At 46.0% G+C, this 26431-nt stretch overlaps 1 pseudogene; it reads right to left on the bottom strand.

Annotated features, from left to right (window-relative positions):
- Positions 1 to 292: 292 nt before the first annotated feature.
- Positions 293 to 25657, bottom strand: LOC115320903 (annotated as a pseudogene).
- Between the last annotated feature and the right edge of the window lie 774 nt (positions 25658 to 26431).

The following is a 26431-nucleotide window of genomic DNA, read 5'->3' as shown; positions in this document are numbered from 1 at the left end:
TAACACTCCCTTTATTTGTCACCACATCCAAAACCACACCCAATCTCTCTCTCCGCTGTCATCCAATAATACACACTCCCCATTTTCCCATAGCTTAGTCTTCTCTCCAATTCCCTCTTTTCGCTAGCCACTATACTTCCCTAGCCCTGCGCTCTTTAGATTCCCTCCCTCCTGGCCGTTCGGGACGTCGACCCTCACAAAACATCTTACACAGACAGACAATACACTCCGCCATCTTGCAGGAAAAAGAGAATCTGCTTCATCCATAACATACCTTATGCCGTAAAAAAGGAACTGGTTGCAGGGAAGAGAGTGCAGTAGGTGGTGCTTCAGGTGAGCTTCTGAGATGATCTGCAGAGCAAATTTCAATTACATCAAACAATAGCCAGCAGCCACTGGCTATTGTGGAAGGAAAGCACTAAACAATAATTTGTGCCTTCACTTCGAGGAAGAGGCGGCGAAGCTTCTGATGATATATTTGCTACTAATCGGGCAGCCACGCTTCCAGAAATGTTTGCTACTCGTATAAACATACCCGGCATAAGAGGCAAAGCGGGTTCGTCTGGCCACGATCAGCTCGCTTTTGGGGGGGGGGGGGGTGGGTCTTGGATAACTGGCACACATGGGCGGCAGATGGTCAGACGGATTCGCGGCGATGGCCTTCCTCAAGGTGGACCATTTCTCCAGGCTAACCATTAACTCGTCCATGAACTCATCACAATACTCTGCAAGGCAATATTGTGTGCCACGGTTTTGTCACCAACTGTTTCCACAATAACATACTAAAAGTGGCCCTTCCGTGATCTGGGTGTCGCAATCTTGAAGCAAAGTTCCCCTTCCCTGGTTCTGGCTTGCTCACGCCCCACATTTTGGTTGAAATGAAGCACAGAGGTCCTGGAATGAAGACAGACACAGCATGGTGCAGAATTAATGCAAGAGTATAAGGTTTCAACAGGGCACAAATTTCATGCACTAAATGGAGTAGCACACTCAAGTTTGAAAAGCTAGTTCAAACATGATGAATTAAGAAGTCTTGTTTACAGGGTGCTTACTTGAAAACAAGCGACAGAACTTTTGACCTTGCTCTGCCTCAGGCTTGTCCTCCTAATTACAAGCAATGCACAACAGCAGAGGCATGCATGGGGCCTCGGGGAGCCGACAGGGTGCTGAGGGCACCTTGGCATTATTTCAGATAGTTTACTACCAACTTCTCGAGCAAGCCATCTTCAATAAGCTGCACTGCAAGCTTTACAGCAGAGGCACAAGGAATCCAGCAGCTGTGACAGTGTTGCTATACTCCGTTTCACCTTACGTAGGACCTCAGCGAAAGGCTGGGGGCTGTGACGCGACCCAGACAAGTTGTTCCTGCGCATCGCGAAGTAGTGCGTCAAAGGCCTTGGGCAGTGCGAAGCGTGGATATACTTTAGCCTTGGTTTAATATTTTTGTGTCGTGTACCATCAACACAAAAACAACTTTTGTATTTAAGAAGAGCTTTCAAACGTGATATTTAATACATAATTAGGTAGCATGTCCGGAGAAATTAAACTTTTAGTTGGCAACGCTGCCGTTGTGTTCGTTTCTTCATGCGTTTGGTTTAGGTTTGCTTTCCATTTCGTGACGTGATCTTAAAAAAATGTTTCTTCCAAAGAGAAGTTTTTTATTTAACAGTTATTGTACACTCTGTAAAACTCTGATAAATGTTTATTGGAAGCAATCATTTCAACTCTACAAATACTTTTTGTCCATGTTTAAGATGTCACGTGACAAATTGTTGTTTGCGTAAAGGGTGCGGCATCGTCAAGCATGTCTCCGTCAAAGGCGCTGGTACTTCCATCACCAGCTCGCTTCCAGATGACATTTGCTAAAACTTTGTTTGGAAAAGAAGCGCGCCAAGTTGAGCTGAACGTTTACTACAATGATTGGGGCCGACATCGCTAGGTGCGAATTCGCACAGTTCGAAGCTCAAGGGGCCTTCGCACGTTGGTGCCGTCTCGGAAACGTTCGTGGATTCAGAAGGCTGTGTTCACCGGGACCACGACGGACGAGCTGGTAGGCCATCGTAGTGAATGTAACAGAAAACATCCATTGACAACATGTCTGGTTGCGCCGTGAAGCGGAGATTTATTCGTTGATGCCGCATGGTTTTTGCGGAATTGGAGAAAAGAAACAAAATAGCTTCATACCGCCGTGCGTGATTCGTCACTTGCTCTCAGAGCTATAGTGTTGATGAACGTTCCCCCTATGTCATGGCAGTCACATTAGGAGCCCTTGTTAAACGCACGCACGGTTTTGCAGCAAAAACTATGAATTAAAACACTCACTTTGCTTGCTCTTTCACTTTTATTGACAGATTTATAAAACCCTGGCCTGCGCGTTCTGCATGCGAGCAGGAGTATGAGGCTAACTTCCAAGCAAGCAAGAGCATTTCAGTTAAAGTCGAGGTTCGATTCTTACCGCTTACCTGAATTGTTGAGTGACTTAAGGGGGGACACTGCCCCAAAAAAATCTATTTCTGCAAATTTAAAATTTTATATTTACATCCACCAACATCTAGAGAGTATTACCAGGAAGTTTCATTAGTTTACACTGTATAGTGAATTCTTTATAAATTATTTTTGGTCCACCGATGCTAAAGAAAAGGTAGAGGTTGGAGCACTTTGAATGCATCTTTCTCCGTTCCACTTTTTGGCATAAATTTCACTTTAGGAAAACTATTGTTTTGCTGTTATGTAGCTTGAATTCATTTTTATGTTTTTCCGGGGTAAAATTTTAAGAGGAAGATAACTATGAGCTTGTATTTTTTATTTTTGTCAATTTTCATGCGCAAAAACTAAAATTTTTGACAAAGGATGGACATCTAAAAAACAGTAGTTGTGTTTGTGTTTTTTTTTGTCATAAAAGATGGTATAATATAAAAATATAGCTGCATAGTTATCTGCTATGAACTGTCCTAAAGCAATATAGCACATGAAAACAACAAATTTATAAATAATTTCAAAACGATAGTTTTTCTACGTAGACACGCCCACTTTCATCTTTGAACATTTGCCATTTGTTTTGTGCTTCACCCAGGTTAACAAACTTTGGCACAAATGTTCTCAACATCAACAGAAACAAGCCCTGTAAATGTCATTTAAATCAGACAAGTGGTTCAAATATTAACTTTTTTGGGTAGTGTCCCCCCTTAAAACGTGTAGATGGGTTTCTGTGTGCCACAAGTAAAGCGAAAGGCTTCTGCGGACCCTGCTTCTGCTCGACGGGTAAAGCTATCTGCGTAAGCCTATCCCACACAGAAAGGCGACGAAACCGTCGCGCGTCGATCTCACAACTCCAGAATGCTCCAGCGTTCCGTAATAAGCGAAGAACATTACACGAAGTCAGGTATGCTAATCGAAAACAGCAGATGCGATCGATTCATCCCCAGTGAGCCCGCCTAAACCTTCCTGCAGGCGCCATTGCAACCCGCGCACTGATACCGCTGATACGCGCTTGAGGAGCAAGCTGACGTCACTTCTAAACATGCCCTTGATTGGCTCTGGCGGTCCGTAGCTTTGGCTCGGGGTCCAACGTAAGGTGAAACGGAGTATAGTAATCAACAACGACTCGTAGACGACAGTGACTACAAAAGAGAATTTTTACGTGATGGCTGTATGGGAGGCGGGAAGTAAATGCAAATCAAAAGATGACACAAAGGGAATGTTGGCAGCTGTCGACTGAATGGGAGCATTTTGTTGGAGGTGTAGTGCAAGTGCTGCCTGTTGGTGAACAGGCCCAATCTAAAGTTCTAATTCATATCTTGCATATTTTTCTGTGTGGGGAAAGTATATTTCCTGCCAACTATGCATTTATTTTATAGTCACTCAATAAAGTGTGCCAAACGAGATCAGGTAGGGTTGGGGCGCGTGCTGGAAGGGGGTCGCCGGGCGGCATTCAGATCTTTTAGGGGTCGCGGGCCTGAAAAGTTTATGCACCTCCAAGCAACAGTAATAATAAGCAAGTGCTGTGTGCCCTCTTCTAGCACTTCATCGTCTTCCACCTTTCTTTCGAAACTTTTCGTAGACATTTGACAAGAAAGATTTTTTTACAATATACTACAGCAAAGTTTTTTGAGAAATGGTCAGCTGAATAGAGGAAGGTAACATTTTGTCAGTTTTGCTTTACCTTGCTTCCATTCCTTCTGGTGAAGAAACCCGATACTTGGAGGCGAACCTTATCAGCAAGTTGTTGAAAGCTTCCACGTAGTATGTCTGAGACCTGGGTAACAGATGCTGGATGTCCTTGAGAAGCTGCGGGCTTTCAACGATACTCCGGGGCTTTTCATCAGCCGGTGTACCTGAAACATGTACAGAGTGTGACACTGTTAACACAAACAAGGTGTTGCCGGCTTTTCTCGAAGTTGAAAGGTTGTCATAGGAACTAATAGTGCAGTGAAGGCTGCTCATTAGGGGCTCTAAGTTAGGCAGCAAAACTGGCTGCTTTTCTATACCCTGTTTGAGGAAAACGTGGGGAAGCGTGGATGCCATGTTTACACTTGCTGTGTTCTGCAGTGTTTGTATACAGCTATATGACACCATCGCGGCATGTCTATTCTCCTACCCCTCGCCCCACCACATCAGAATCGCAGCATGGCTATGGGGAGCAATGGACGAAATAGTTAACTTATCCACAGCCAGCCAAGCGCGATCAGGGAGCGGCTGGTGCAGGTACTCGTGGTAGGGTTTGTCGTGGCCATCATGCTTGTTGATCATCCAGGTGCTTACCAGGAGTTGGCCGTTTCCTTCACCCAGTGCAGCACAGTAGTACAGGTGGTTGTTGACCTGCTGCACCCACACCTGCAGATGTTTGCAGGGGCCACTAAGGCTTGCTGCGAAGAGCTTCTTCTTTCACGCTTTGAAAAAGGGGCATCTGTTATCCACAGCACATAGGAACCCAATAGGCAAACAACAATGTGCACAATAAAGCTTTGGAAATGTGCCACATGTCGAAGTAGTGCTTTGTGCCAGTCTCCATGGTCCTCATGTGGCACTCCACACCTGGGTGACGGTCTGCAGAAAAGAGATTGCTTGGTAGGAAGCCTGAAAGTACAGGTAGTTCTGAAATTCCGGTAATATTTATATACCTGACATGAAAGAGGCAATGGTGAAGCCTTGAGCTTGGCAAGGCCACGGAGGAAGGCCACCTTCTTAATAGCATTGCTCGAGGGCACTTCAGCGGTCTGATGACAATATATATACATTTCTTGGTTCAGTAGTCATTGTCACTGCCATATTTGTTGTCGTCTGCATCAACTGGCAAAGACCGAAGGTCTGTTTTGGGTACCACTCTCTTTGGTTCGCCCATAAATGCCCATTGCAATGACTAAATACATTTAAATGATACATTTTAACTAAAGGAGAGATTGTAAAGAAGAGGTGTATCAGTCCTATAGTAAACACTTTCCTTGGTTAGTGCATCTTACCTCACAAACTTGTACTTGCTCAATGTGAATCAGCTACTTGGTGTTCGCCTCATGGAAGGTGTAATTGCAGGGGAGTCGTAGCGGCCATCGCCAGCCAGGTCGAGGTTCTTGCCTCGTAGCTCTTCCAAGAGCTCGCTGTTGCATTGTTCATACTCTTGGCAAGCAATAATGGCGTTTAAATGGGTGAGACTGTTATTTAATTTCCAGAACCGCTTCCAGTACTAGCTGACCTGCTTCACCACAGGCAGCAGGTAAACACTCAGTTCGTAGTAGTACATGCGCTCTGTGATCATTGCAATGTTAAGCGACTCGAGAACCCTTAAGGTAGTCGCAACTTGGGCACCTGAAAAGAGAAGGCCCACACAGGAGAGAACATGGAAGAATAAAACAATTAAAACAGGGACAACACAACCACATCTTTCAACTAGCAACAGACGAGTAAACTTTCAACAGCGAGCAGCTGACTATACCCAGTGGGAGTAGGGGAGAGAAGGAAAGATAAGACACGCGAATTTCAAGTCAGGGTGGTAGGGTTATCTCGGATTTTGAAAATTCAACCTCAGTTTTCGTCAGCAGGAGGGAAGCGTTTGACACATTGTTTTTTGCTGTGGTCATGGCGAATGATTTTATGATTTCCCTGCCGAATCTGCTGTCATGCCCCCCCAGGATTTTTCTGTCATCAAAGAGGGGATGACAATGCAAAGACGAACGGGCATGTATGACTATGGGATGATAAGAATCTGGAGAGGCCTTAGAAACTTCGTTGTGATGTTCGCGGAGTCTGTGATTGGTGCATCTGCCGGTCTGTCCTATGTATTGATGGCCACAGCTCAAGGGGATGGAGTAAACTTTCTTCTCTTTCCATGGAATGAATTTCTTTTCGTGTTTGACAGTGCAGCCAATTGGAATCCGGTTGTTGTTCACTTGTTGACAGAGTTGTTTAAGACGCATGCGGCATGAGAAGACAACGTTAGTGTCGAACTTTGAGGCAATGGATTTTATCCTGTGGGCTGAATTGTGTACGTAAGGAATGACGGCGAATCGGGCTTTCTTTTTTGTGGCTGGTGACTGGCGATCAGGCCCGCGAATCATCCTTTCCATTACAAATTGGAGAAGGTCGACGGGAAACCCTGCCCTGACAAGCCTCATGTGCTGCAATTTGAAGCTATCATCTGAAAGATGACAGCAAGACTTCGTGAAGGATGAAGAAAACAACAATTTGATGATACCGTGTTTTACCGACTTCGAATGGGCGCTAGAAAACGGTAGGGCAGGTTTTGCAGACCTTTGTTGAAAGGCCCAGCAGAGTCCAGTGGCACTGACATGAAGCCGCAAATCTAGGTACTGAAGACCTTCATTCGATGGTTCTTCCTTCGTGAATGTAAGGCCTGACGAACAAGCGGAAAAAACAAAAACAGCTGTAATGCTATCTGGAGAAGTTCGAGCAGGATGAATGATTAGGTAATCGTCTACAAATCTGAAAACATGGCAGCCAGGCACGGAGATGTCCAGTTGTGCTTTTATAGCTCTGTCAACGAATAAAAGGAATAATTCACTGAGAACAGGGGCGAGACATGAACCGATGCAAACTCTCTTTTTTTGGCGGTAGATCTCTTTCTCATGTTCGACTAAAGCGGACTGGAGATATAGATGAATCAGGTCCACGAATCCAGCAACGGAGACACCGGAGGAATTCTGAAAACCCACAGCTCCGTGCTCAAAGATGGCGTCGGAGATTGAGGCAAGCAAAGTGGTAGGATCTAGATTGAAATACATGTCCTCTATGTCAAGTGAAAAAATAGAGTGGGGCAAGGAGAAAAAATGTTGGGAACTGATGAGAGAGATGAGTTCTATTGAGTTAGACACTCTAAAGGGTTGAGGGAGGTGGATGCAGGACAGATGCTTTTGTAGAAAGAGCCCGAGCTGCTTCTGCCAACAGCCCTTCTCCGACACAATACTTCGGAGGGGAACTCCGGTCTTATGTGTTTTTGCTGTGAAGAAAACTGAAAGGTACTGCTTCGCTGGACTACTAATGGTGGTTTTTAGGGACAACAGGTTCAAAGACGAGCAGAGTTGTTAGCTCTTGACCTGAGGGTCCCAGACGGTTGCGATTTCAGTTTGAGAAAAGTCTTTGAAAGGGCGGCGTTCACCTTATCTCCAAAATCTCCCTCCACTAACACAACAAACACACCCGTCTTATCGGATTCTAACAGCTTTAGGTGTTCTTGACGAAGCTCTTCAACAGCGGCGAGTAGAGAGATCTTGCTTGGCTTGGGGGGTGGGTGGAAGCACACGGTGAGGATGGCGGAGCCGAGGAAATCTTGCCTCTGTGGTTCTGGGATGGCGGCGGCGACTTGATGTACTGAGGCGAGTTGATCAACCTTCTTAGTGGGAAGGTCTGGGGCGAACTTGGGGCCTTTGGAGAGCAATTCCATGGTGTCAGACGAGATAGCAGTTTTGCACAACAGGACTGGCGGTTCAAACTTCGTCTCATTCAGCTTACGGCAGGAGGCAGTCACTCCAGCAATCGCTTCTTTCCATGAAGCTTCAAGGAGGCGAGAAGCGGCGTCGACGATGAACAGGTACGAAGGATGCGAGCGGAAGCCAGGACCAAACAAGTTCGTCATGCGGCTGGGAAGGACCCTCCCCAGAAGGTGGAGCTCTAGGGATATTTCTTTCCTCGATATCTGCATGATGCGGTAGATGGAGGCCCAGGTGTTACAGTGGAATCTAAGGACGAAGGCCACTCCAGGATGAGGGAGGCTCTTGCGTAGGTGCAAACCGAGCGAGCGGAGCCTTAGACGGAGCAAATTCATTCTTGAGATGAAGCAAGCAGCCTCGAAGAAGGAAGCCGGGTTGAAGATCGCTGGCTCGCAGTTCGGACTGGGACGGTACATGGCTCAGTATTGTAGGTATGCTTGGGAGAAGGGCGTGTTGGTTTAAGTCATGGATGAAGAAAGAATAAAACAATTAAAACGGGGACAACACAACCACATCTTTCAACTAGCAACAGACGAGTAAACTTTCAACAGCGAGCAGCCGACTATACCCAGTAGGAGTAGGGGAGAGAAGGAAAGATAAGAAACGCGAAGTGCAAGTCAGGGTGGTAGGGTTATTTCGGATTTTAAAAATTCAACCTCAGTTTTCATCAGCAGGAGGGAAGGGTTTGACACATTGTATTTTTGCTGTGGTCATGGCGAATGATTCTATGATTTCCCTGCCGAATCTGCTGTCATGTCCCCCCAGGATTTTTGTGTCATCAAAGAGGGGATGACAACGCAAACACGAACGGCATGTATGACTATGGGATGATAAGAATCTGGAGAGGCCTTAGAAACTTCGTTGTGACGTTTGAGGAGTCTGTGATTGGTGCATCTGCCGGTCTGTCCTATGTATTGATGGCCACAGCTCAAGGGGATGGAGTAAACTTTCTTCTCTTTGCATGGAATGAATTTCTTTTCGTGTTTGACAGTGCAGCCAATCGGAATCTGGTTGTTGTTCACTTGTTGACAGAGTTGTTTAAGACGCATGCGGCATGAGAAGACAACATCCGTGTCAAACTTTGAGGCAATGGATTTTATCCGGTGGGCTGAATTGTGTACGTAAGGAATGACGGCGAATCGGGCCTGATAGCTAGTCACCAGCCACAAAAAAGAAAGCCCGATTCGCCGTCATTCCTTACATACACAATTCAGCCCACCGGATGAAATCCATTGCCTCAAAGTTCAACACGAATGTTGTCTTCTCATGCCGCATGCGTCTTAAACAACTGTAACGAAGGATAAAGTTGAAATTACCGATCATTAAGGTGCTGAAGGAACACCGTTTCCTTGATACTTTTAGCGTGGCCGGGGCGCTTGGAGGATATAGCAAATGGTTTATTCGCTGTAAGCTAGAAATTCATGGACGGATCTACCGGAACTTGTCAAGTCATCTCCTCCTCGGTTGCTTCACAATCGTTGACCAAGGGGATGAACTGAGTTTGCTTTTCAAACCGGTTTCTTGACATCAAATTTAAAGGCTTTGTCGAGTCTGAACTAGCCCCGTTTGCAAATACATGCCCAGAAACTGTTCCAGTTCAGCAACTGAGGTTCCCACGCGAGTTAGTTGTCTGGGTTCTGTATACGTTCGTTTTGTCACTAAGGCAACATGCAACACTAAGGCAACATCATGTCCGCAGTAAAAAGCGTCTATGAAGCCAAGGGCCGAGTCGACGTCTCGTGGTTCTAAGAACTCGTCCAAGAACGTCCCCTTTTTGGTTTGGAAGAGCTCCTTCTTGCATCGGTTATCGGCCAAAGGCTGGGTGCATGCAAGGGGGTGTGAGCGTAGCATAGTGAAGCTTGAGACAAGCAGGTGGAAAGGTCACGGTCTCTGGTTTATAAAAAATACTTGGTACTTCCACAAACCTAAGCTTGAAATATTGGGGCACGGACAAAACAGACTTGTCTGCACCAGTTTGTTTATCACATGTCCCAATATCATGACTTGGTGCTCTAAAAACGTTTCTGAGATCGTCCGTTTTTGGTGATAACTCATTCTACGGGATCTGAGCATCCCAGAAATTGAAAAATTATGCTTGTGCAACGTCTGTTTTCCTACTAAAAATGTGATAGACGTTCATGCCACGCCCTTTTCTGAGCGGAAAAACCGGGAGCACAGAATTCAGTGTGACGACGGGCGCACGTCAGCCAATCGCAAGCCTCCTTTCAAGCTTGAATTTTTGGATTTCTAGGATGCTAGGAAGTTTAACAAAATGCAACGTTCACGAGCTAGCCTGCACTTTCACCATTGCTTCAATATACCGTTTTTGGTGTTTGATCTGAACTCTGTTTCATTAAGTGCAAGCAAAGTCAAAGCTACAACCCCTAGCATGTTCCCCTAAATAATGCTCGCAGTGCAGGTGTGCAATGAGCATGCTTAGAAAATTGTAATTATTGCATATCATTTCCACACTACACAGCAGATAAGATGATTTGCTGAGCTTTCCCAGAATATTTAGTCTCAACTTACTTGCCTCAAGTGTGATTAGTGTGACTTCACCTGCGCACCACCTTTAAAAAAATGCTAACAGGGCTCCCCAGTCACGCTTTTCGTCCATATTTCTTCATGGGTATGTATACACCATGTGAGATTTAGACAAAAAAAACATAAGTGCTAGAATTTTATTGCGGTATTTCTTTACGGGTGGTTTCAGATAAGATTGAACATAGGGTGGTCGGTCGACCTTTTTTGATCTGCTTCGTAATTTTATATGTCATTTTCTGGTGCCGGGGATAAACAAAACCATAATTATTTTTACCCACAACAAAAATTATCGGACGCAAGAAATCATAGATTACGAAGAGTTAAAAAATCACATTTACATGCGTAGCCAAAGTGGTCAACTTTGGCGATAAATAATAAAAAAATATTCTTTCTGAGTGATTCTCAAAATTTTCTAACGCAATCTGTATATACTTAACAATGGGATAAAAATATTGTTATTGTTTATTAAAATTGTATTTAAATTATAAAAAAAACATAAATTTCTTCTGGTTGACCATTTCCTTAGAAAATAATTGCATCACAAGCGTAACAGTTTAACAGAATATGATACTTATAAATAAACGTCAATGCATGCAATTTTTTTTTTTTATGAATGGGTTGTTGAGATATTGACAAGCAAACAACAAAAGCAACAAACTACAAAAACCTTCTAAGGACAATTAAAAAAAATTTTTTTCATTTGTTTTTTTAAACTTTGGCCAGTCTTTATATTCCATTTGGGGGTTAATATCCAGTAAAAACAAGTTGCATCTATTGATGGTGTAATAGATACAGCTCATCCACCAAGACGCTTCTCTGACCCCTTGTACGGGCTGTCCATGTTGCTACGCAGTGATTTGTGTCTTGTTATTTTGTGAAAAAAGCGAATATTTTATTTCTTTATCTGAGTGAGGCGAGCAATAGGATTTTACATGGTTTACACATAACAGTAAATTGCACATGAAATAAACTAAGTCACTCAACATATAAAACAAACTGTTCTGCCATCTCAGGTTTCAAAATGGACAGATTTTTGTGATTCTGATTTCGTAAACCATGCAAATGTTTTCTTAAGTTGCACACTTGGTGTTTTTGGCGAGGGAACTCGACCGTCTGTGCTGCATGCAACTCACGGACCGAAGCTTCCAATGTCTGGCATGGCCACGCATGCAACGTTTGAATATTGGGGAAAGCGTGCACTGCCACCCACTCCTCATTTTTACGTTCACGGAATTCAACTACCGTATCCATGCCCAGAGAGGTGTGAGATTCATTGCTTTCAGTTTTTGGGGAAGGGTGCTCACCATGCATTTGACTGTCTCAATGGCATTTTCTGGGATCTTTCTCAAGTTGTGAAGCGTTGCTTGGTGCTTGACGAGTCCTCCAACTCCGTCACACGTTTTTTTCATGCCCAATGGCGGAGAATAATCACGGGGCTTTGGGAAAACCACTTTTTCATAATTCTTGAAGCTGGAATCTGTTCTTCAAGTGACTTGTTGCACCACTGCTTACGTCAGTGAACTGAGAGTGCTCAGCAACGTTGTCATTGACCCACTCTAGCACTTTTTGTAAAGCCAGGAGCCATCATGATGCAAGTTGTCGCCGATGACATCAAATCCGTCAGTCGACGTTCTGGTCGTTACCACACACATAAATATTGACAGCTGCTTTCTTTGCCAGCAGTAAGCTTCAACCTCATAAGGAAGGACGACAGTTTAGTTCTCAGCAAAGTCAAAGTGGAAGACAATGCTCCCATGCTGCAAGCGCTGATTTTCTTTGTGGATGGCTTTGCTTCGCATCCGCCCAATATGGTTGTGAAAAAATTCACCTTGCGACTGACGCACGAAGCTCTCCCATAAAGTGGCAGAATCCAAATTCTTTCTCACCAGCTCGCCTGACTCCCATGCTGCCAACACTATTTCTTCATCCTTGAGTTTTCAAGTGCGAGAGACTGGCTTTTGGGGCAGCGATCATATTCACCTAAAAGGCACTGGCGTAATGGTGGGTTGCAAATGAACGCCGAGTTCATTTCTGCTGTGTCAAGTTGCAAGCCAGTAGCGTTCTGTAGAGAGGCAACACGGAGGTTAGCGTTTGTGCAGTATACACAAATGCATACCTCTTGCTGGAGTTTGCATTGACCCATTGAAGCCGCAGGGTGTGAAACTTCGTCAGTCCGATGCCGGAGCGAGGATGGTCGCGTTTATATACAAAAAATGCTTCTGTGATTGACCGTGTCATAAAACGTTTTGGCTTAAACTTTTTTTACCATCGAACGCAACGGTGATTACCTCCTTCTGGTTGGAACTTTGCCTGGAACATTCTTACTCGCCTTTCGTTTTTGGTTCGTTCGGTTGCCCACTTCTCACTTCCACCAAGTTGTCTGGGCACGGAAAAGGAGGCAAGCTGAATGGCAAGAGCAAGACCCGTTTGAGCCGCACGGGGCTCCAATTTTTCGTGTGAAGGATCCACCGACTGCTGCGAAAGGGCAACTACGCGGAGCGAGTCGGTGCCGGTATTCCTGTCTACTTGGCGGCTGTACTGGAGCACCTGGCTGCCGAATTGCTCGAGCTGGCAGGAAATGCAACCAGGGACAAGAAGACTAGGATAATCCTTCGACACCTGTAGCTGGCCATTCGCAACAACGAGGAGCTCAACAAGCTGCTGTCTGGCGTTACCATCGTGCAAGAACATGTCTTGCCCAACATCCAGGGAGTCCTTTTTCCCAAGAAGACTGAGAAGAAGGCGTAAGCCATCTTCCTTCTTTTAGTTTCTTTTAGCGGCATCCGCTAAAGCAAATTTGTTTATTTGGAATAAGTACACTCTTGAGGAGAAGTGGTGAGCGTCGCCGCTGAATGCCGCAAACAATCCAGTGACACACGCTCAGAGTTTTTTCCACGTGGCACTGAGTCTGCTCTCTGTGCCCCGTACAAGGAATCCTCTTGACTCGATTTTTAATATTTCCATATGTGAAACGACTGCATTGCAGGCACTTCAAGCTCGCTATCTCCAACATCCAACAAGCAGACTTTTTTTTTTTCATTTTGCCTGCTAGTGAATGTACGAAAGCACTTCGCCTTCTGTGGCATCGGTGGTGGGAGACCGCAAATTGTGCAGGGTTTCGTGTTGTTTCACGAGGCCACCTCTGCCATCGCATGCATTCTTGCCATGTTGCCGAAAAGATCCACTTCCTCACCTGGAGCTTACTTTAGTATCCTTGCAGGCAGATTGTGTCCCATTGAGTGACTCTTGAACTGCTGAATGTTAAACGTGTCGTGAGCTGCCCCTTCATTAGTCAATGGCCTTTGGAACCGTCCGTGGAAACTCTCGTTCTGCGCATTCGAGGCTGGGTTGTCGAGCTCCCACAGACTTGGATTACCCGATCCTGCACCTCCGATGACAAAAAACCAGCCTTCTCTATGCGGCTTTCAAGGGACCCCAAAATTGTATAAAGAACTGAGATGCCAGTGCTGCTGGATTTGAAAGTGGCCTCAACACCGGAACCTCGCCCGAATTTCCCCAGATTTTACCAGAAACTAAAATTTCCACGAAATGGCCAAGAGTCAGCACTTGTCAAGCACTCACTTTATTAATAATATAAAATCATGTCATTCAGCTTCTAATCATCCCTTTGAGAATTATAGATGTCTGACCGAACCTGTGTAGGACATTGTCTGTGTCAATGAATTTCACACAGCACCTCCCTGAAGGCCAACATTGTGCTAATCCATACAATGGCATCCAGAATTTTCACCGACATCTTGTTTGTGTACTTTGTCTTTACACACATGACCCAACTAAAGACCTGCTCCACCACTGCATTTGACACGGCCTAAGGACAGGCCAGTGCATACAGAGCCAGTTTCTTGTACGGCTTCTCACCCACGGTATTTTCATACTTGAAAATTCCGACTCAGAATGTTGCAGAGTCCTATGGATGTTTGCCGTTGAACTCGGGCAAGGAAAAACACCGTCGCAAGAAGAGGAGGGCAGTCTCAATAGAAACATTTCTCCAGCAGAAGGGCAGCAGAACTCGAGAGGTTCGACGTGTGCAATGTACGGCCTCTTCATAATATATCCTAGGCGCTCTCTTTGTGGACTTTCATGGGTTTTGGGTGACATCAGGATTGTCATGAGTATGTGCCATGCATGAACATGGTTGCCAATTTATTGGCTAATACTTATGAGGTCTGGATAGCACCTTTGTTTCTTTTACAGTACATGATGGTAAATCATGTACTGTAAAGTAAATGCAGACAACGGGACAGCCTTGTCCTGTCGTGCATGTTTGTTAATCGCTGTCTGCGTTTTTTTTAGCTGTTTATCCCCATCACATACAATGACCACCAACTGGCCCAGCTCACCACCTTAATACAGTTCTACAGTATTTTTAAACTTATCAGTCATATATTTTGCACATATTTTTGTTGAAATTTTTATTTAAGTACTGTGAATTTGTGATCTTAACGCAGTATATTGCGCATCCGTCCATTTCACACTAAGCGCTCACCCTTAAAATTTGAAACACCTGAAAAAATATGCACAGTACATATACTGTTATAAACCCTTAATGTTTGTGAGTGCTTAATTTTTGCAAAATTAGTGAATTGAAAAATTTCCTTAACTTGAGGGCACGCGAAAATTTCGGTCCCTAAGAGTTTTAATGGAGGCGTCTGGAATTTGCGAAATTTAATGGCTACGATTTTGTCCTTTGTGACTGATTGGCGAAAAATAGGGGCCGTGAAAATAGTGTTTTACAGTATATGTAAAATTGATGACCTCACGTGTGCCCATCCCCTAGTTTTTCGCGATTCTCTTGAAATTTTGAGTGGGCGCTTGCTCGGTATTTTACGGTAATTCTATTTTCAGATCTTCTTAATTTGTGGACTTTGGCTAGCATTAATAGGATTTGTTACCATATTTTCTAGATTTCTGGTCTATACACCTCTCCAAAAAATGCTCCTAGGCCGCCGCCAAGTTGCTGATGATGATGCCACTAATGTGACTCCCGCGAGCTCTATTAGCTAGATATTTTGCCACCGCCTTGGGCTTTGTTACCGATGCTTCTCGCCTGTATTTCTTTGTCTTCTGAGCTTTTCTTCGCTTTTTTTCATAATTTTAGACATTTTGTTTCTTTGATTATAGTGTTTTTTTTGGTGCTGTATATTTCAATTTATTTGTCGATTTAATTTGCTAACCCCATTAAAGTTCGGTCATGATTTCGTGCAGTGGAGGCGGCGAGGCCGTCTACCTTGAGCACGTTGGCTAGCATGGCGTCAGCCATGCCGAGACTACTTATTGCAATTGCTTGTAAGTGGCGATTTAAAATTATTCTGACGTGATAATTGATCGACGGCGCTTTTCCGAACATCACTTACTTTGTGTGTTGTGAATGCATGCAATAAATGAGCGGTTCTTACACGCAACTCAGCAGGACCATCTGTCGCATGGTCTGTCGAAACCACATGCAAGCTACGCACGTTGCAATGAGCAGCAGCGACCAACAACATTTTCGGGAAATCTAGAATTGAGCGACGGCAAATCTCGTCGCTCGTCACCGTTGCTTGACTTCGAACCTGTGCACATATTGCCGAAACATTCGTTTGAGCGATGGGCTCACGTTTTGGGGCTAGTGAGGTTCTTAGAGCTCTCGGATCCGACTATTTGTAGAGTAGCCTAATGTTTGTTGTCGGTTATTGCCTGGACTTGACTTGCACATTGAGACTGTACGGCAGGTGTTCTAGGTGGTCTCCGTTGGATCCACGCAAGAACGACGAGCTTTAACCACTTTAACCCCTTGTCAGCCACCATCCTTGGTCCAGCAATTTCGTACATAAGTGTTCTGTTAATTAGTGCAGTGGAAATTTTACAGTATGCCATTGACCTAACTTTGCCTATAACAGAGTGTTATATGTATTTGGATATAAATGACTATTAGTTTGTAATTAGTTAACTATTCGATTATAATGAATTTTTCAACAGCTGTCATTGTTTTGAACATTGCGTGGCTTTTATTGCGGAGCAGTGGCATCCATTTTATGGTAAAATTTTGAGAGCATACACATTCTCAAACTGCACGGTCTAACTATACTATAATTCCCCCTCAGCAGCTTCTGAACAGCATAATAATTTGATAAACACTTTACATATTGTAAGTACATTGTGAGCCAGTGTAGCTTTCTGATGGAAATCTCTCCCTTATTCTATCTACAGCACAGGCGGGGGGGACTCTCCCGCAATTTTTCCCAGTCGTCCCCAAAGCCAGTGCGCAAGCTGGCTGTAGCTAGTGTGGCGGTACTTCCTGTTGGCAATCGGAAAAGAGAATATCTCCTTACATCCTTCTAATTTAATTGAAAGGCTGACATACACTCGCATATTCTCAAAAGCAAAGGCAGTCCCTCCATTTTGCTCATTTCAGGCCAGTCTTCTGGACATCATCACACATAGCTCGTGGCAGAGCTATTCTGGTGACAGCCAAGCAAAGGTTTCATGATGTGACACTCAACAGGTCATCTGGAACAGCTACGTAAATAAGCCATGTTTCAACTTCCTCCAGAATGGTGTTACTGTAACAAAAACCATTTGTGTTCTGTGTAAGTTTGATGAGCACTATGTGGCAGTTTAAAAGCATGCCGTATTTACATTCATGCTAGTGCAAGGGCCCTTCGTGAAGCCACATACTGTGCCACTACATCCAAATGCTGCACAAAATCCTGGAGATAGGGTCTACAGTGAAATAGTTTATTGTTCATCACCGAATACTTTGCTTACCTGGTTTCTGCAAACCCAGAAATGTATCTTCAGTCACTTTCACTGTGGTATTTATGTTTAGGTAAGTGCTGTAGGTGCCTTACTAGTCAAAATAGGAAGTGTATATGGCGTAAAAAATAAACAAAGCTCGTGCTTTTTTGTAACATAAAAGGATATTTCTCCATAAACACCAAACTTGAAAAATGTGATCAACCTCTGATTTCTTTATTTTATTTTATTCACCTTTGTAAGAAATTAAAACAATACCTACTGTGATTGCTACAACTCCCTTGTGCCGATTCCTGTTAAGGCAAATGGTCTGTGCCCAAAGTGGAAAATAAACACGACTCTGAGTGCACTGAATGATTCATTTGTAAATTAGTGATATTGATTACAGCACAAAAAGTTCCTTCCTTGCGTTCTCAACACATATGTGGTGATCCTGAAGCATTTGAAAGATTGCGTCCGAGACCACTTCATCCAAACGCAGCATGTGGAAGTGTGGGTGCATTGTAAGGCAATTCAACGGCTGCTTTCGAGTCACTGCCACACCTCGTGGCAGCAGACACTCTCGAGGGCAGTTGGCATTGCCCGTAGGTGCACCTGTTAGAATGATCATGTGAGGAGCGCACTCGCAAGTTATTTTTCGGAAATCCTAAGACCTACCAGCCTGTGTGTCCAAGCCGATCCGGTTCGGGGGGTATGTGGTTGGGGTTCGCCCGAGCTCTAGGCGCCGTTGGGTTTGTGTAACGAAGTCGAGAGCTTGCACAAGCCGTGCCTTCGCAGTCGATGTCGTTGCCGCTACTATCGCTGTTGGACAACGAACGGTTTCCCGCTTGACGAAACAAGCTGTCACCCTACGGCTCAAACACCCGGAGCCGATTGCACTGTAAGAGGCGACGCTGGATCTCAAGGAGGTCGGCAATGTTACATTTATCTGAGCGAAATATCGGACGTCACATCTTCTTTGATTTGCGTGCGTGACATCATTATGGCGCCGCTGTTGAAGTGATATCTGATGCTGTGTTGATATCTGACGCTGCCCATTGAGTCCAGTCTATGTTGCCATCTTGCGCAGACGACAAAATTCCCTATTGATTACCTATGATGACGTGTTTGTAGAACTGAGAGGGAAGCTCCCCAAGAAACCAAAATTATCTTTTTTGTGCCAGTAAAGGAATCCAGACGATCAAAAGAATGAATGAGGGTTATGCAATAAAGGATGAGGATTCCAAGTAAACAAATAGTTCAGAATTTTGGAAAAATGTTTCATAACCACTTTAACACACAAAAAAAAATCATTATGCAGATGAGAACTTATTCTTGCTAAGAACTTATCCTTGCTTTGAAACGACAAACGCCAGTCCCAGTAACCAGAAAAGTGGGACGACCTGTCCCTCAAAAATTGAGACAGCCAAAAAAAAATTACATCAAGTCAGCGAGTGCATTTTCACTCGGAACTCGTGTTCCATAGAACTTTGCATTGAATATGTGCTTTTTCCTTGTTTGCTTCCTGTAGTTCCTATACATGTTTGGAAGTCCGGGCTCAGAGCGCCGCCATCTTGCCCAGTGGGGTGCGCTTGGGCGCGGCCATAATTCGATTATAACGCCTTAGCAAGGCTTCGTAATCGGATTAGGACGCGTCCAAGCGCACCCCAGCGAGCAAGATGGCTGCGCCCTGAAGTCGGACTTGCAAACGTGTAGTGTAGACCGCATATAACGTATGTCGCGGGAGTCGCGAAAATCCGCACTATAAGCGGTACCGCACTATAACCAAAACATCAATTTTTCAGGCCAAAATACATGCCATGAGACAACTTACGTTTGTAAAAGCATTTTTTTATGTTAGATAAAAAATAAAGCTTAGTTTGAGGAAAGTCTTTATTTCACCAGACTAGTACACTTCTCTCTCAAGTGTGTCACACATTTTGAAAGAAATGAGCGGCTTTTGCCTGGCGCAGCCTTTTAACGGATGTCGCGGGTTGCAGGCGGACGTTGCGAGCGTTCAGGATTGCTAACCCTAATCACTTTTCTCCGGAGATGAAAACGCATGAAAATTCGCATCCTTCATACGGTACGCGCCAGTAATACCTTGCACTTGAGCACACGCATGAAATGCGCCAAATAAGAAATCCGGGCGATGTTCGAGGACACAAATGCTTAGAAATCACCACTGTAGTCGAAGTAAACAAACACGACGACACGGGCGTTTCTGCCGACTTGAGAGCGCCGCCACGACATCGCCGCTCGAGTAGGTGGATCTTCTCTTCTAATACGTGCCGGGTTATCATAGCGACACACGACGAAAATTCACAGTCAAGGATAGCGCTTTTACGCGGAACGATGAGATGAACGCCGTCTACGACGACGATCACAACGTTGATCACAACCGACGCCTTGTTCGCGGATAGAAGCAGCCGGCCCGCGACGGGCATACAACGCGCGCGAACACTTCTCCTGTCGTTGCGGTTGTTGGTTTCCAACGCATTGGAGGGACGCACGCACGTGAATGACACGTGCGTGCGTCCCTCCGTCGCTAGGGCAACTGAAGCCTCTCTCTTCGCTTCTCCCGCTTCTTCGAGCACCCTCCTTGCCCCGCGAGTGCCGCTTGCGCAACGCTTGCGGCTCGCGCCGTCAGCGCCGTTATCTAGTGTCGCACAGGGAAGCGTGCTCGCTGCTCCGGTCGTCGGCGCGGTCGGCGGGCTGTGCCAGAAACCGCACTATAACCGGTACTTTCCGTCGCGCGCCTGCGTTTTAAGCGGTATGTAATTACATGGAGTTCTATGGGAGGCGAACCGGTGGTTTAAAAAAACCGCGTTATACCCGGTCCTGCACTATAAGCGGTTACGTTGTAAGTGGTCTATACTGTATACGGCGGCAGCAAATACTCCCTAATGGGATGTGCAGTGCCACCAAGTATGTGGCACTTGTTGATGCTGCATATCAAGGCTACGGCTAGGCTACGCCCACGCCGTAGCCTTGACTGCGCTGTTGGTTGCGCCTCAATTCGCCCGCTTGAGTTAGACAGAACTAGGTCGTAATATTTGACGTGTGGTTATTTTAGATGATACTGGAGAGGATGGCATTGTTTTTTCAATAAGAAAAATGAAACAAAGTTACCCTTTCATGTCAGCACGTGTCATCACAATTTGAAATTGTGACAATGATGTGTGCTAAACGTTTACATTGGCACATCATCCGAGTCATTTGACCCATTGCCCCTTTTAAGAGGTGGCTTGGGGTTGCACAGGCCCGCGACCACGAAGATCATGTCGCTTATTGCCGCCTTCGATTTCATCAGAAAAGGCTGCCTAAAAATATGATGGGTCTTAATGCGGTTGATGGCACGTTCCACAACGATGCGGACAGCAGCGATACCTCTCGTTGGTGTGACATCTTGCTCGGTCTTTTCTGGGGGGAGAAGTATAAATCATGAGTACACTAAATACATTTAAGCTGAGCTAAGTACCTTTTGTGAAGGCAGCCATGTTGAGCTTGACACCCTGGGCCTCCAGCTTGGACTCCAGAGTGAAACCACGGTCAGGCATGAACTGATCGTTCTTCTGGTCATTCCTGATTTCTCCTCGGCTGCTTCTGGTCCAGGAAGAAGACCTGCAGGAGCCAGCCAAGTCAGTAGTCATCCATATAAGCAATGTGCAAAGGCAAATTATATTTTGTGGGGATTGTGATCCCTCAACATTCTGTCGCGTCAGCGTTTTGGCGCGCCTTGGCGGCCGCGCCGACGTAGCGAGAGGTGGCGCCGCTTACCACTGTGAGTGGCTTCCTCCTCTCCCCCCTTGGGGCGATTTCCGTAACGGACCCCCGCACAAAGGAGATCGACGTGTCGCTCCTTGATTGGCCACTTCGCCCCCGCCGTTATCTTAAAACCAGCGGACAGGAGTCTCGCTTCCGTCTTCTTCCTGGGATTCGGCGGCGGCGGCGACAACGGGGACCCTTCCGGCGCACCGGTGAGCGTTTACCCCGCACTTTGTACCTTTGTGAACGACCGTTCGGCCGTGGGCGATCTCCACACCGACGGCGTTCACCAGCTTATAGCCGCTGTGTTGTTGTTATTTTGTTTCATTGTAAATAAACAGTTTATCACCGTTACCAACGTGACTGGTGTCTGTTTGCGCTCAACGAGCAGCATGCCACGCGAGTACGAACCCGCTTCGCGGTAGAGCGTCTCGCCGCGAACGTGGTACTCCCAAAGGCAGTGGCCCTAAGGAGAACCACAATTTTTACATTATTTGTACATTTGGTAGTGTGCCACACCTTAAAGAAACAACTTGGGGTCAAAAATGATGCAGAAATACTGAAATTAAGGCCCGATGCTGCTACACGTACGTGACCCGGTGTGGCCTCAGAAAATCACGAAGTGACGTTCCAGATGCTCCTCCGATGCATGGACCTAGAAAGGGTGTTTGCAAATGGAACGTTCGCCGTTAATGTTCGGTGGCTTTAGCCAGGTGTTCGTTGATCCCATGCTTTATCTAAGGGATCGTGATATTCCACGGTGCGGTGCGGGCTGGAAAGGAGACACTCGTCTTGCTGGTGTCCTTTGGCACCACACATCCTGCACAGCAGCGCCTCGGTCTCCTTGGACGACCTGGACCTTGACGAGCCTTTTGAGGGTTGAGACACCCACGAGATGGGAGATGTGGTAGCCATCTTTCACGAAGTGGTCTCTCCTCGGCTGCTTCTGGCCCAGGAAGAAGGCCTGCAGGGGCCAGTGAAGTCAGTAGTCATCCATATAAACCATGTGCAAAGGCAAATTATATTTTTACATTTTTTGTACATTTGGTAGCGTGCCACAGCTTAAGGGGAGACACTGCCCAGATTAGTCAACTTTTGAACCCCTTGCTTAAAATGAATAAAATTTACAGGGTACAGAACTGGTCACAATAAAAGATGATATGCAAAGTTTCACCTTTGTAGATGAATTGTGAAGCAAGTTACAGTGGTTTATATCGGCAGCATCCGAGCATTGTTTAGTTTTCCTATCGTTGGATAACTAATGCAATGTCCAACATTTGTTTTCACAATATATGTAGTCAAATGCCTGTGGAGTGCGGCCATAAAAATATTTTTACGAAAAGTAATTTTTTTTTATAAAAATTATCTTCTGCAAAATAGATTTAATTTTCTGGCCTTCCATGTCTTCGACAAAACATTAAAACATTTTATAAAATATTTTTAAAAGTAAAAGATGGCCGCATTCCTTATTAAATTTCAGCCAAGAAAAGCAAAGAACGAGCTTTCCCTTTTGTTTCATTATGAAATGATAGGCTGACTAAAACAGAATTTATATAGAAAAAAGGGAACAGAGAAAAAACCGTTTGAAGTTTCCACACCACTGTTGTTTCTTCAGCGGCCTTGAGAAATCACTAAAACTGTCCAGCAGCGTAGGTAGGACCCTCCTTTCGGAGGCGCTTTTGTTCGGAGGCTACCACTTCCATCTTGCGTCGCTTGTGGGCAACTTTCGACAACTCCAGCGCACTTGCTCGGGACCTGGCAAGTCGGTGCAGAGTTGCCTTGCCTGCCTGGGACTTGTAGTGACTTCCGGCCTCCATCTTCATTTCAAGCAGGGCCCTTTCAAAGCCCTTTGGTCCTAGATTATACTCTAGGACTGCAAGGGCTACTGCATTCTTTACTGTCTGGCGAGAAGCAAACTCCGTCTTCGGACACCTCTTCCAGATGAGAGCGTTGAAGGACTCGTTGGCATTCTTTGTCTTCATGTGTGAGCATCTGGCCAACAAGTCCTTCTGTGCCAAGCGATTGTAAACCGGCACAAGTTCCTTGGCCACTCCTTTGGAAAAGGCCGGCCAGTGAGGTTTGGCAACTGACGGCTTTCCAGCTGCTTGGAGTGCGAGGTGGCCGTTGTGGTGGCACCACGACTCTTCCCCTTTGAGGCACGCCATGTGCCTGGGCTCTTTGTCGGTTGAATACATGTGCAGCAGGGTTGCAAAGACCGCCCGCTGCATTGCTGTCACATCTGGGGCATTCTCTTTGAGGGCACTTGCATAGCAACTTGTCATTTTTTTCATTATAACATTCGTCAGCTTGCCCCGTCCTACCAGTCCTTCACTTTCTTCAGTTTCTCCATTCCCGCATAGAGCCTCTTTGCGACATGGTTGATGCAATCTGCTTTGCTCATATCCTTGTCATAGAGCTGCAGTGCAGCAACACGGTTGAAGGCTTTGGAGTCGCCATCACAAAGCACGGTCACATATTGCAGCTTGTGTAGTTCCACCGACCGGCTGAAGATAAACTCTGCTGCATGTACCTCCATGGCATTGGCCGATCCATCGAAATTCTTCTGGCATTTGGACTCATGTTCTTGTAGTCACTCTTTGTACCCTTCGGAGCCCTCCTTCGGTCCAAGGCTGCAACCGTGGCAGTAGTTGCCGACCTCCGCGTAGTCTAGAGCTAGACCGGTGTCAAGTTCAATAACAGCTCCAACGCCAAAATGAGACTTGCGGCCTCGCTTCTGCCACACCCCGTCATAACTGACGCAGACATCTTGCACCTGCTCCTTGTCATCCAAAGTTCTCAGCACCTTCCGCACAGTCTCCGCAGCCTCTGCCATCGCGTTAGCTGACGCTCGCGTGGCTGCGTCATGCACCTTCGTCGCGATTATCTGGTACGATTTGAGGTGCATCGGCGGGAGGCATTTAATTCCGTAAAAAAGTCAATAAGCTTTGTGAAACCGATCCCGCAATGGCGCGCAGCAATTACGAGGTGCACAGGAAGTTTGGTCTGTCTTGTGCTGTCAATGGTCAATGAAAGCGGCGCCGAAACGATTGCTTTACAAGAGGGGCACTCGACGGCGAACGTCAAATGAGCTCCGGTGCCGTCGATTCCGCTTGCCTCCTCCAGAAATCTTATCTTCCGCTCAAAAGCGGTGAACAAGTCCGACTCGCAGAGTGTAGCACTTTTGGGTACTGCCGCCGCCACTGGTGCTGCGGCCTCGGGTGGAACAGGCGACGATCTTGAAGACACGAGATCGTTGTTATCAGCGGTGGGTGTGCACGTTGCCGCATTGAGTCCTCGCGGTTTTCTGAATCGCGAGCGGCGACCGAAGCTTTGCTGCGTTCGCGACTTCATCAGCGGCATCTCCTCAAAACTATCGCCGAAAAAAAATCGAAGAAAACTCGCTGAAAAGTTCACGAAGTAGAGACCAGCTAAGTGATAGAGTAGGCTTCTAAACGAGAACTAGCAGACAATGAGCGAGCTAGCCAAGGCAGAGAGCACGTGACGTACGGAGGCCAATAGGAGCTAACGTTTCCTTAGTTCGGCCACTAAGAGTTCGCATAGCGTCTTTTAGCGCGAAAACGCGTAAATTCCGACGGGGTTCAGAGACGTCTCCCAAGGCGCTTATTTATTCTCGAACGACGATTACTGTCGGTGCAGGAAATAGAAGAGATAAGCTTTCCAACGAGGGTACGATCTTCTCGTTAGGCCCAGTGTGCGCGGAGCACCTCCGTGGTGAAAAACGTAAGCATTGCAGCGCTCCGTGCGTGCGGGGCGCCGCTTTGCATCCTTTTGCGTTATTGGCACGTCTAAAATATCACGTAGCCAAACAAGTACGCAGTGGACATGAATGAAACTTTGTGGGGATACTCCAGAAGTTTGTGAGCCTAAAAATGGGTTTTTCAAAACTGACTGTTTTTTAAAAATTTGATTTTTACGGCCGTTTCCCCCCTAAACAATTGGGGGTGAAAAATGGTACAGAAATACTGAAATTAAGGCCCGATGCTGTTACACGTACGTGACCCGGTGTGGCCTCTTAAAATCGCAAAGTGACACTCCAGACGCTCCTCCGATGCATAGATTGAGAAAGAGTGTTTGCAAATAGAACATTCGCCGCTGATGTTTGGTGGCTTTAGCCAGGTCTTCGTTGATCCCACGCTTCATCTAAGGGGTCATGATATTCCACGGTGCAGGTTGCCATCAGTCCAAAAAACACATAGGTTTTAGTGCCTGAAAGGGAGACACTCGTCTTGCTGGTCTCCTTTGGCACCGCACATCCTGCACAGCAGCGCCTCGGTCTCCCTGGACGACCTGGACCTTGACGAGCCTTTTGAGGGCCCAGACACTTGCGAGATGAGAGATGTGGTAGCCATCTTCCGCGAAGTGGTCTCTCCTCGGCTGTTTCTGGTCCAGGAAGAAGACCTGCAGGAGCCAGTCAAGTTATTAGTCATCGATATAAACCATGTGCAAAGGCAAATTATATTTTTACAATATTTGTCCATTTGGTAGTGTGCCACAGCTTAAAGGAGTAGGGGGTTAAAAATGACACAGAAACACCGAGTTAAAGGCCCGATGCTGCTACGCGTACGGGACCTCGTGTGGTAAAAATGACGAATGGCTTAGGCTGCATACTTGGATCTTACGTTGCGGCTGATGAGGACGACGCCACTCATTTGCCGCACTCATCGCCAGCTGGTGATTGAGCTGTACGCACCTGGCCTCGTCGGCAGTGTCAATCCTGCACCGAGGCAAAACTTTGAAAAGGAATACCGGGGAGGTGGTCGTCCTGAGAAGCTCTTCCGCCTGGAGCTAGAAGTAAACGGAGAAGCTCGTCACACCTGGTCACTCGACTATTCTCCCATAACGAAAGGGACAAAAGGCAATTCGCCACGATATCGCGGCAAATGTTGCTAGGGTCCCGTCCATTGCTGAGGTCGTTACCTCTAACGTACACAATAACTAAGTCCATGAACCGAAGGTGCCACTGTCATACCTTTGCCAGCGAAGATGCAGCAGTGGCCCCGCCGACGCATTAGCCGCGGATCGCAGTCGGGCCGAGTTCAGGATCTTCAACTGACTGTCTCCGACCAAAACGTGCCGTCATCGCCAGATGTTTCCCAATAAGGAAAGTGAGGAGACAAACAAAACGAGGACGAATGGGGCAAGTCAGCAAGGCGCTCGGGGACTTCACCAGCAGTTCTGAGGATTGGATCAGATTCCCGCAGCTGCTATATTTGTTATATTACCAACATACTCGAAAAAAAGAATGTGCAGTGCATGCAACAGTGAGGTTATAATTTGTAGGTAATGCAGAGAACCTAAGAATATATATTTTATTTTATTAAAAGCCTAACCAACCAATTTTGTTTGTCCATACGAGGGACGTTGGGAGCATAAGAGCCGCGATAATCTGATCTAATCCACAGAACTGCTCGGGAGATTGCAAC

Source organism: Ixodes scapularis, unplaced genomic scaffold (genome assembly GCF_016920785.2).
Source record: "Ixodes scapularis isolate PalLabHiFi unplaced genomic scaffold, ASM1692078v2 PGA_scaffold5__190_contigs__length_132052651, whole genome shotgun sequence".
NCBI lineage: Eukaryota > Metazoa > Arthropoda > Arachnida > Ixodida > Ixodidae > Ixodes > Ixodes scapularis.
Note: the sequence above shows the minus strand (reverse complement) of the source record. Positions and strands in the feature narration are given on the sequence as shown.